Genomic DNA, 11,023 nt, shown 5'->3' with positions numbered 1-11,023 from the left:
AATTTGAAAAAGATTTGATTTTGAAAAACTTTGAAAACTTGAAAAAAAATTGATTTGAAAACAAAATTCTTCCCCCTTTGCCATCCTGGCGTTAAACGCCCAGAATGGTGCACATTCTGGCGTTTAACGCCCAAAATGCACCCTTTTTGGGCGTTAAACGCCCAACCAGGTACCCTGGCTGGCGTTTAAACGCCAGTCTGTCTTCTTCACTGGGCATTTTTGAATGCCCAGCTTTTTCTGTATAATTCCTCTGCAGTATGTTCTGAATCTTCAATTCTTTGTATTATTGACTTGAAAAGACACAAATTAAAAATATTTTTGGATTTTTAATAATCAAAATGCAACAAGAATCAAATAACAATGCATGCAAGACACTAAACTTAGCAGTTTGTATACTACTGACACTATATGAGACACATAAACACTCAAGCCAAAGGAATTCAAAGATCAGAGTAAGAAATCATCAAGAATTACTTGAAGATCCTTAAGACACATGAATGTATGCAATTGACACCAAACTTAAGATGAGACACTAAACTCAAACAAGAAACATGAAATATTTTTGGTTTTTATGATTTTGTAATTTTTTTGGAAATTTTTTTTTTCGAAAATTAAGTGGGAAAAGGTATCAAAATTCTTAATGAGAATTCCAGGAATCAGTGCAATGCTAGTCTAAGACTCTGGTCCAGGAATTAGACATGGCTTCACAGCCAGCCAAGCTTTCAAAGAAAGCTTCGGTCCAAAACACTAGACATGGCCAAAGGCCAGCCAAGCCTTAGCAAATCACTGCTCCAAAAGCAAGATTGATGAAAATCAACAAGCTCTTGTGATGATAAGTTGAAACCTCGGTCCAATGAGATTAGACATGGCTTCTCAGCCAGCCAGATTTCAACAAATCATCATGAAACTCTAGAATTCATCTTCAAGAATTTCGAAAAAAAAAATGCCTAATCTAAGCAACAAGATGAACCTTCAGTTGTCCAAACTGAACAATCCCCGGCAACGGCGCCAAAAACTTGGTGCTTGTTGCCGGATCAGAAATTTGGCACTGATGTTACCGGACAAAAAGCTTGCTCAAAACTTGAACAATCCCCGGCAACGGCGCCAAAAACTTGGTGCGCGAAATTGTGAACAATACTTTTCACAACTCTCATAATCCCCGGTCATGAACTCCAAAAACTTGGTAGTTCAATTCCATGGCATTACACAACTTCGCACAACTAACCAGCAAGTGCACTGGGTCGTCCAAGTAATACCTTACGTGAGTAAGGGTCGATCCCACGGAGATTGTTAGTATGAAGCAAGCTATGGTCACCTTGTAAATCTCAGTCAGGCAGACTCAAATGGGTATAGTGATAAACGAAAATAACATAAAGATAAAGATAGAGATACTTATGTATATCATTGGTGAGAGCTTCAGATGAGCGTATGAAGATGCCTTCCCTTCCGTCTCTCTGCTTTCCTACAGTCTTCATCCAATCCTTCTTACTCCTTTCCATGGCAAGCTTATGCAAGGGTTTCACCGTTGTCAGTGGCTACCTCCCATCCTCTCATTGGAAATGTTCAACGCACCCTGTCACGGCACGGCTATCCATCTGTCGGTTCTCAATCAGGCCGGAATAGAATCCAGTGATTCTTTTGCGTCTGTCACTAACGCCCCGCCTTCAGGAGTTTGAAGCACGTCACAGTCATTCAATCATTGAATCCTACTCAGAATACCACAGACAAGGTTAGACCTTCCGGATTCTCTTGAATGCCGCCATCAGTTCTCGCCTATACCACGAAGACTCTGATCTCACGGAATGGCTGGCTCGTTTGTCAGGCGAGCACTCGGTTGTCAGGCGATCAACCATGCATCGTGTTATCAGGAATCCAAGAGATATTCACTAGAGCTTAGATTGCTTGTAGAACAAGAATGGTTGTCAGTCACCTTGTTCATGAGTGAGAATGATGATGAGTGTCACGGATCATCACCTTCATCAAGTTGAAGAACAAGTGATATCTTGGACAAAGAACAAGCGGAATTGAATAGAAGAACAATAGTAATTGCATTAATACTCGAGGAACAGCAGAGCTCCACACCTTAATCTATGGTGTGTAGAAACTCCACCGTTGAAAATACATAAGCATAAGGTCTAGGCATGGCCGAATGGCCAGCCTCCCAATGATCTAAGATAGCATAAAACGAAGATAGCTACCAAAGTCTCTTGATACAATAGTAAAAGGTCCTACTTATAGATAACTAGTAGCCTAAGGTGTACAAAGATGAGTAAATGACATAAAAATCCACTTCCGGGCCCACTTGGTGTGTGCTTGGGCTGAGCAATGAAGCAATTTCGTGTAGAGACTCTTCTTGGAGTTAAACGCCAGCTTCTATGCCAGTTTGGGCGTTTAACTCCCATTTGGGTGCCAGTTCCAGCGTTTAACGCTGGGATTTCTTGAGGTGACTTTGAACGCCGGTTTGGGCCATCAAATCTTGGGCAAAGTATGGACTATCATATATTGCTGGAAAGCCCAAGATGTCTACTTTCCAACGCCGTTGAGAGCGCGCCAATTGGGCTTCTGTAGCTCCAGAAAATCCACTTCGAGTGCAGGGAGGTCAGAATCCAACAGCATCTGCAGTCCTTTTGAGTCTCTGGATCAGATTTTTGCTCAGATCCCTCAATTTCAGCCAGAAAATACCTGAAATCACAGAAAAACACACAAACTCATAGTAAAGTCCAGAAAAGTGAATTTTAACTAAAAACTAATAAAAATATACTAAAAACTAACTAGATCATACTAAAAACATACTAAAAATAATGCCAAAAAGCGTATAAATTATCCGCTCATCAGAACTCCTTTTGTCCAGAGGACGTCCCATGAGGTCTTCCTCACTGGGATTCACGTCCTCCTCCTCCTCTCTAGGTTCGGCCACACCAAGTAAGGCTATAGCCTTGCACTCTCTTTTTGGATTCTCTTCTGTATTGCTTGAGAGAGTAGTAGGAGGACTTTCAGTGACTCTTTTACTCAGCTGGCCCACTTGTGCCTCCAAATTTCTAATGGAGGACCTTGTTTCATTCATGAAACTTAGAGTGGTCTTAGATAAATCAGAGACTATGTTTGCTAAGCTAGAGGGGCTCTGCTTAGAATTCTTTGCCTGTTGCTGAGAGGATGATGGAAAAGGCTTGCCATTGCTAAACCTGTTTCTTCCACCATTATTATTGTTAAAGCCTTGTTGAGGCTTTTGTTGATCCTTCCATGAGAAATTTGGATGATTTTTCCATGAGGGATTATAGGTGTTTCCATAGGCTTCACTTATGTAATTCACCTCTGCCATTACAGGATTCTTAGGATCATAAGCTTCTTCTTCAGAAGATGCTTCTTTAGTACTGTTGGATGCATTTTGCAAACCATTCAGACTCTGAGAAATCATATTGACTTGTTGAGTCAACATTTTGTTCTGAGCCAATATGGCATTCAGAGCATCAATTTCAGGAACTCCCTTCCTCTAAGGCGTCCCATTACTCACAGGATTCTTTTCAGAAGTGTACATGAACTGGTTATTTGCAACCATGTCAATGAGTTCCTGAGCTTCTGCAGGTGTTTTCTTCAGGTGAATAGATCCACCTGCAGAATGGTCCAATGACATCTTAGACAATTCAGACAGACCATCGTAGAATATATCCAGGATGGTCCATTTTGAAAGCATGTCAGAAGGACACTTTTTGGTCAGTTGCTTGTATCTCTCCCAAGCTTCATAGAGGGATTCACCTTCTTTCTGCTTGAAGGTTTGAACATCCACTCTAAGCTTGCTCAACTTTTGAGGAGGAAAGAACTTGGCTAAGAAAGCCGTGACCAGCTTATCCCAAGAGTTCAGGCTATCTCTAGGTTGAGAGCCCAACCATGTTCTAGCTCGGTCTCTTACAACAAAAGGGAAAAGCATTAGCTTATAGACCTTGGGATCAACTCCATTGGTTTTAACAGTATCACAGATCTGCAAGAATTCAGTTAAGAACTGAAAAGGATCTTCTGATGGAAGTCCATGAAACTTGTAATTCTGTTGCATCAGAGAAACTAATTAAGGCTTAAGCTCAAAATTGTTTGCTCCAATGGCAGGGATTGAGATGCTTCTTCCATGGAAGTTGGAATTTGGTGGAGTGAAGTCACCAAGCATCTTCCTTGCACCTCTACTATTGTTATTGGGTTCGGCCATCTCTACTTCTTTTTTGAAAATTTCAGTGAAGTCCTCTTCAGAGTGTTGTGTTTTAGCTTCTCTTAGCTTTCTCTTCAGAGTTCTTTCAGGTTCCGGATCAGCTTCAACAAGAATGTTCTTATCCTTGCTCCTGCTCATGTGAAAAAGAAGAGAACAGAAAAGAAGAGGACTCCTCTATGTCACAGTATAGCAATTCCTTTATGTGAGTAGAAGAAGATAAGAATAGGAGAAGGAGAAGAGAAGAATTCGAACACAGAGAGGAAGAGAGGGTTCGAATTATAAGAAGAAGAGAAGAGTGTTAGTGATTAAATAAATAAATAGAAAGAGATGAGAGAGAGGAGTTTTTGAACTTTAATTTTAAGAAAAGAAAATTATTTTTGTTTTTATTTTAATTATTAGTTAGAATTCGAAAACTAAGAATGGTAATAAAATTAAAATTAAAATTTGAAATAATTAGTTAATTAAAAGAATTTTGAAAAAGAGGGAGGTGATTTTCAAAAATTAGAGAGAGAAAAGTAGTTAGGTGGTTTTGAAAAAGATAAGAAATAGTAAAACAAACAAAAAGTCAATTAGTTAGTTGAAAAAGATTTGAAAATCAATTTTGAAAAGATAGGAAGTTAGAAAAGATTTTTGAAATAAAATTTTTGAAAAAGATATGATTGAAAAAGATATGATTTGAAAAAAAAAAGATATGATTGAAAAGATATGATTAAAATTTATTTTGAAAAAGATTTGATTTTTAAAATAAGAATTAATGACTTGACTCACAAGAAATCAAAAGATATGATTCTAAAATTTAAAGTTTGAATCTTTCTTAACAAGAAAGTAACAAACTTGAAATTTTTGAATCAAAACATTAATTGTTAGTATTAATTTTGAAAATAGAAGATAAAATTAAGAAAAAAATTTTTGAAAATTAATTTTAAAGAATTTTCGAAATTAATAAAAGAAAAAAGAAAAGATTTGATTTTGAAAAGATAATTTTTTTTTGAAATTGAAATCTTGACTTGACTAACAAGAAACAACTTATTTTAAAATTTTTTGACTAAGTCAACCCAAAATTTTGAAATTTATGAGTAAAATAAGGAAAAGATATTTTTTTATTTTTGAATTTTTTATGAGGAGAGAGAAAAATAACTAAATGACTCAAAACATAAAAATTATGAATCAAAACACATGATGCATGCAAGAACACTTTGAATGGCAAGATGAACACCAAGAACACTTTGAAGATCATGATGAACATCAAGAACTTATTTTTGAAAAATTTTCAAGAAAAGAAAAACATGCAAGACACCAAACTTAGAAATTTTTAATGCTTAGACACTAACAAACTAAAAATGCATAGGAAAAACAAGGAAAGACACAAAACAAGAAAATATGAAGATCAACCAAGAAGACTCATCAAGAACAACTTGAAGATCATGAAGAATGCAATGCATGAATTTTTGAAAATTTTTTTAGAAAAATTAAAACATGCAAGACACCAAACTTAAAAATTGACATTAGACTCAAACACTAAACACAAAATATTTTTTATTTTTATGATTTTATAAAAAATTTTTGATTTTTCAAAAATTATTTTTTTTTTGAAAAATGAAAAAAGAAGAAAAATTTTGAAAACTATTTTTTTGAAAATAAAATAAAATAATGGATAAAACAAGAAGAAAATTACCTAATCTGAGCAACAAGATGAACCGTCAGTTGTCCAAACTCGAACAATCCCCAGCAACGGCACCAAAAACTTGGTGCACGAAATTGTGATCTCAATGGCGCCAACAACTTGGTACGCACAATTGTAATCTCAACTCTTTTTCACAACTTCGCACAACTAACCAGCAAGTGCACTGGGTCGTCAAAGTAATAAACCTTACGTGAGTAAGGGTCGATCCCACGGAGATTGTCGGCTAGAAGTAAGCTATGGTCATCTTGTAAATCTCAGTCAGGCGGATTCAAATGGTTATAGAGTTTTGATAATTAAAAGATAAATAAAACATAAAATAAAGATAGAGATACTTATGTAAATCATTGGTGGGAATTTGAGATAAGTGTATAGAGATGCTTTATCCCTTTTGAATCTCTATTTTCCTACTGCCTTCATCCAATCCTTCATACTCCTTTTCATGGCAAGCTGTATGTTGGGCGTCACCGTTGTTATTGGCTACTTCCCATCCTCTCAGTGAAAATGGTCCTCTACGGTTTCTGTACGGCTAATCAACTGTCGGATTGCTCATCTCGGATGAAAAATATCATGCACAGCTACTGCATGGCTAATCAGCTGTTGGTTCTCGATCGTGTGGGAATAAGATCCAATGATCCTTTTGCGTCTGTCACTACGCCCCACAGTCGCAAGTTTGAAGCTCGTCACAGTCATCCCTTCCCAGATCCTACTCGGAATACCATAGACAAAGTTTAGACTTTCTGGATCTCAAGAATGCTGCCAATTAATTCTAGCCTATACCACGAAGATTCCAATCTCGGATTCAGATGCCCTATTGTCAGAGGGGAGTCGATGTGAATCATTGATTAGAAACCCAAGAGATAAACTTTCTAGCTTTCACAGGTAGAACGGAAGTGTTTATCAGGCACGCATTCATAAGTGAGAATGGTGATGAGTGTCACGGATCATCATATTCATCAGGTTGAAGTGCGAGTGAATATCTTAGAATAAGAATAAGCTTGAAGTGGATAGAAGAATAATAGTACTTTGCATTAATACTCGAGGGACAGCAGAGCTCCACACCTCAATCTATGGTGTGTAGAAACTCCACCGTTAAAAATACATAAGTACAAGGTCTAGGCATGGCCGAATGGCCAGCCTCCCCAAATGGCATATGAATTCGAAAATAGGGAAAAAGACCCCTAGTACAATAGTAAAAAGTTTATTTTATACTAAACTAGTTACTAAGGTTACAGAATTAAGTAAATGATGCAGAAATCCACTTCCGGGCCCACTTGGTGTCTGCTTGGGCTGAGCATTGAAGCTTTCATGTGTAGAGGCCTTCTGTGGAGTTAAACGCCAGTTTGTAACTTTTTTCTGGCGTTTGACTCTGGCTTGCAACTTGTTTCTGGCGTTTAACGCCAGAATATGGCAGAAAGCTGGCGTTAAACGCCAGTTTGCATCATCTAAACTCGGTCAAAGTATAGACTATTATATATTGCTGGAAAGCCCTGGATGTCGACTTTCCAACGCAATTGAGAGTGCGCTATTTCGATATCTGTATCTCGAAAAAATCTATTTCGAGTGCAGGGAGGTCAGAATCCAACAGCATCAGCAGTCCTTTGTCAGCCTCTGAATCAGATTTTTGCGCAGGTCCCTCAATTTCAGCCAGAAAATACCTGAAATCACAGAAAAATACACAAACTCATAGTAATGTCCAGAAATGTGAATTTTGCTTAAAAACTAATAAAAATATACTAAAAAGTGAAAAAAACATACTAAAAACTATGTAAAAATAATGCCAAAAAGCGTATAAATTATCCACTCATCAATGTTCTAAATACTTTCCTAAGCAATTCAGAGCTTGGACTACAACTGATGAGATTGGCTTCCCAAAGTACAAGCCATTTGAAAATTTTCATACTATAAAGAAGAGGAATGTGTTACCATATAATCCATCGTTGTTGTTGAAGTATGGTTGCCACATTAACGTAGAGCATACATGCCAAACTTCTGCAATCAAGTTTTTATTTAAATACGTACATAAAGAGAATGACAGAGTAACTACATCATTTTTCCAAACATCTAATGATGGTTCAAATACACAAGTCATTCACGAGATATGTGGTGCGGTATTTTACAACCCACAAACTGACCGGCAAGTGCACCGGGTCGTACCAAGTAATACCTTATGTGAGTAAGGGTCGATCCCACGAGGATTTATGGATGAAGCAACAATAGCGTTTGATAGGATTAGCTAGACAAGCAAAAAATAGTATTGGGAGTTCAAAGAGCATTTTAAAGTAAATTAAGAATTTCAGAAAGGCAGATAAATAAGTTGGGAATAAAATATTGAGAAAGGAGTTAAGATTTCAGAGTTATCTATTTTCCGGATTAACTTTTACTACTAATTAATTTAATCATGCAAGATTTAATTTCATGGCAAACTATATGTGACTAGACCCTAATTTCTTAGACCTTCCTAATCTCCTCTAAAATTCATTAACTGCCAATTCCTTGGTCAATTAATTCCAATTAGAGGGTGATGATCAATTTCTAGTTTATATGCCAAAAGAATCCTAATTATCTAAAAATAAGGGGATTATATGTCACGTATCCCATTAAATACAAAAAATTAGAAATTCAGTATAATATGTTTTCAAGCTATTGTTCAAGTAAAGAGCTTTTCCAAGTTTTACAAGAACTCAATTAGAACATGGGTCATACTTCCGTTCCACCCATATTCATAAAATAAAGAACGAAAATAATTATTGAAATATAAATCAAGACATGAATTAAATTAAAAAGATCAAACGAATCAATCCATGAAAATAGATAGAGCTCCTAACCTTAACAATGGAGGATTATTTGCTCATGGTTCAAAGAGAGAAATAAGGATTGTCAAAATGTACCGTGTCTAAATGTACCGAGTTCTATCTGATGGCATCTAAATTCCTATTTATAACTAATCCTAATAAATTTAAAATCTAATTATCTAAAAATAATATCTTTTCCTAAAAGATAAGATTTGAATTTAAATTCGAATTAATTAATAGATCTTCAGTTGATGGGTGAGGACCACTTGATTTGTCCGCTCTGCAGCTTCTAATCTGTGTTTTCTAGGCTAGAAACTGGGTCAAAACGCGGCCCAAAATCCACGCCAGCAATTTCTGTAAATTTTGCAGATCGCGCACGTCACGCGTACGCGTCAGTCACGCGTACGCGTCGCTGGTCTTCTTCGCAAGTCACGCGAACGCGTCGGTCACGCGGAAGTGTCGCTGAGCAATTCTTCAAATCACGCGTACGCGTGACCATGGATACTTCCAGATCACGCGCACACATTTGGTGCGCGTGCGCGTCGCTCCTCGCAGCCACCTCCTTTGATTCTTGTGCTGCAGAGACTCCGTCAAATTCCCCCGAATGCTACCTGAAATAAATAAAATTGCCCAAAACTCAAAATAGCATCCATAGTGGCTAAAATATAATTAATTCTTAGTTAAACTCAACAATTTAAGTACAAATTCACTAGGAAAAGATAGACAAGATGCTCACGCATCACAACACCAAACTTAAACTGTTGCTTGTCCTCAAGCAACCAAAACTAATATAAGCTTATGATGTGAATTTGCACGAGAATGAGAGTTTGATTAAACTCATGTCTCTTCTTATAGTGGGGTTTACAACTGCAATCCTGAATAGGTTTGGTATTTCACTCTCCTTTGAATCAGAGGAATGTTAATGTCATTCGGAATTAGAATCCGGATAATATTATGAATTCTCTAATCTTTTATATTTCAGTTTAATCCTTGAACACAACAAAATTCACTTTAATTTATTTTTCTTTGGTGCTTTGCACCTTGAGCCTAGCCGTGACTTTAAATATTTTGTCTCAAGGGTTACTTGACACAGAAACACCACAAGCACTTAACTGGGGGACTCTCTTTGAGTCATGATTTTCTTTCAGTTACTCCCAGACAGTGGTGCTCAAAGCCTTTGGCTGACTCTGTTAAACGCACTTGGTCTCGACTCTAAGTGTTCTGTCTCAAGGATTACTTGACACAATCACACCACAAGCATATGACTAGGGAAACAACTCTTTGAGCTTTTAATCATGTCTGACCTTCCTAGTCATTGATGCTTAGAGCTTTAGACCTTGCTTTTATTATTATTTATTTATTTATTATTTATTTTTTTCTTTTGCTGTTTCTTTTGCTTCAAGGATTAAATTTTTGTTTATTTCAGAGAAGTCATAATAATTTTCTAAATTCCTGTTTCTTATACATCAACATCCCTTGATTCAAATTCAAATATGCATTGTTCATATCACGCATTCAAAAATCACAGAAAATACCACCACCTTTAAGTAAATCAGACTATTCTTAAAATTAACTCAATTTCTCATGCAATACATCACTTCTTTTTCTTTTCTTTTTAGATTCAAGTTCAGTGAGTGGTACATGAAACATCTTTTCAGCATTAAAGCAATTAAAAGAAAACTAAACTAGTCCTAGGATTCTAACTAATAAAGGATCATGCAACAAACAAAGCAAAATAGCAGAAAACCGGAACATAACATAGAAAAAGAGGGGAGGAATAAAAAATGAAAGGAGCTCAACCACCTTAGTTATCCTAGCGGTCGCTTTATTCTTCAGGTTATGTTCCTCAGTGAAGATGATTCGCCTCTCTTTTGTGCCAGAAAACCCATAAGCGCAGCATCAACACCAAACTTAAAGGTTTGCTTGTCCTCAAGCAAAGAAGAACTGAAAACAAGAATAAATAGTGAGAGGAAAGAAGAATATAAAGATAAAAGAATAAGAGAGAATTAGGATTGGGAAAGAGAGAAAGAAAAGTGAAAAATGGTGCGGCGACGGCGATGCATACGCATGCAGCATGCGTACGTGTGGGTCATGAATTTTTCATAATGACGCGTAAGCGTTAGGCACGCGTCCGCGTGCCCTTGATTTTCTGCGATTCGCGCGAAGCCAGCCGAGCGCCTGTGTGACTCTCTGTTTGCATGGCTTGGGAGCCAAATTTTCATACGACGCATTCGCGCCGTGCACGCGCTCGCGTGGATGGCCATATGTGCAACTGACGCGGACGCGTCAGTCATGCGTCTGCGTGCCCAAATTTTTGCTTTTAGCACACTTCCAGCCCCAAGCCAGCCCAAC

At 37.2% G+C, this 11,023-nt stretch overlaps 1 non-coding gene across 1 annotated transcript; it reads left to right on the top strand.

Annotated features, from left to right (window-relative positions):
* The first annotated feature begins 3,685 nt into the window (after positions 1-3,685).
* LOC130958235 (small nucleolar RNA R71) lies at positions 3,686-3,793 on the top strand. The gene has a single exon (XR_009077367.1). It is a non-coding gene; the product is annotated as a small nucleolar RNA R71 (small nucleolar RNA).
* The last annotated feature ends 7,230 nt before the right edge of the window (positions 3,794-11,023 follow it).

This window comes from Arachis stenosperma, chromosome 10 (assembly GCF_014773155.1).
Source record: "Arachis stenosperma cultivar V10309 chromosome 10, arast.V10309.gnm1.PFL2, whole genome shotgun sequence".
Taxonomy (NCBI): Eukaryota; Viridiplantae; Streptophyta; class Magnoliopsida; order Fabales; family Fabaceae; genus Arachis; species Arachis stenosperma.
This window is presented reverse-complemented; position numbering and strand designations above follow the sequence as displayed.